The 1,269-nt window shown below is 66.5% G+C and overlaps 1 non-coding gene across 1 annotated transcript; it reads right to left on the bottom strand.

Annotated features, from left to right (window-relative positions):
* Window positions 1-571: 571 nt before the first annotated feature.
* TRNAR-UCU lies at window positions 572-656 on the bottom strand. The gene is given in 2 exon segments: window positions 572-607; window positions 620-656. It is a non-coding gene; the product is annotated as a tRNA-Arg (tRNA).
* Between the last annotated feature and the right edge of the window lie 613 nt (window positions 657-1,269).

The following is a 1,269-nucleotide window of genomic DNA, read 5'->3' as shown; positions in this document are numbered from 1 at the left end:
GGCCCGGTCCCCAGTCAGCTGAACTGAGCTCCGCGGTGAGGCCCGGAAATCTGCATCTCTGACAGGATCCCACTGGGGATTCCGGTACGTGACAATTTTGAAGTCTTCTGGGCTGGAAAGGCAACCAGCCAGCACCGCGCAGGTCACGGTGTAGGCGTGTTTTCTCATCTTTTCCTCGCCCTCCTTCCCTAGCAGTCGCGGTCTCGGTCGCGGATCAGGGCAAAGGGGTGTCAGCCCTGGAGCGTGTGGGCAGCTCCTCGGAACACCCGAGACCGGACCACCTTTGGGCCGAAACCGGGAGATCTGGCTTGGCCGCCGCCCGGAGCGGCTCCTCGCAGTTCCTGGATCAGGCTCCGCCGAGAGCTGGGCCTGGACCCTGACCCACCCAGCTGAGGAAGCCGGGCGTGGGGCGGGCGTACCCGGCGCGAGCGGCTAGTGGTGGAACGGCTGCAGAAGCCGCTCACAAGAGGAGAAAGGGCAGAGAAGGAGACTCAAGTTCAACCGCCTAGGAAAAAAAGAGGGAGGAGAGAAATGACGGGGTCAGAAAATAAATAAGCGGAGGGAAAAACTGCGACTCCGCCGGGACTCGAACCCGGAACCTTTGAATGTCCTCAGCCTCTAGAAGTCCAATGCGCTATCCATTGCGCCACGGAGCCACCTGTTGGAGTCTTCGCGCATCTGCTCTGTTAAGCCAGAGGCGACGGCCCCGCGCCCTTCCCACCACCCCCTCAGCCGCCCCCCCAGCCTCCTGTCTGTGTCGCCGAGGCCAGGGCATGGCAAGCCTGGGCAGCAGCCACCGAACGTGAGCCGCAGGCGCCCGTGCTTCTCCAGCAGCTGACTCTCACAAGGTCGACCAGACCCGCAAGACCGCCGGCCCCCGGTCGGTCGGTCGGTCTGAGGGCTACCGCAGCCCCGTCTCCGGCCTGCCCAGGACACGGCCGCGCAGGACTACTCAACCCCGCGCTGTTCCCCGCCCCCCCGGTCCCTTCCTGCCCCGAGCGCCCCCGCCTACCGGCTCTCTCCGGCGGCCGGTCACGCCCCGCCCGGGCCCCGGCCCCGGCCCCGGCGACGCGGAACCAGGCCGGCCGTTGCGCGGTTAAGCCGGTCCGGTAGCGCCCGGCACTTACGTCGCACCTTTTAGCTGCCGATCTCGAACGGCGCCCCCTCCCGGGTGCCGGACTCTTCCCCCGCGAGCCGCGGCGGCGTCTGTGTGCGTGCTTGTGCGAGTTTTATTTGCGCAGGGTTCAGTAAAACGGGGTTTGGGTTGCA

This window comes from Enhydra lutris, unplaced genomic scaffold (genome assembly GCF_002288905.1).
Source record: "Enhydra lutris kenyoni isolate GAN:26980312 unplaced genomic scaffold, ASM228890v2 scaffoldscaffold9, whole genome shotgun sequence".
Taxonomy (NCBI): domain Eukaryota; kingdom Metazoa; phylum Chordata; class Mammalia; order Carnivora; family Mustelidae; genus Enhydra; species Enhydra lutris.
The sequence above is the reverse complement of the archived record's forward strand: the minus strand, read 5'-3'. Positions and strand labels throughout refer to the sequence as shown.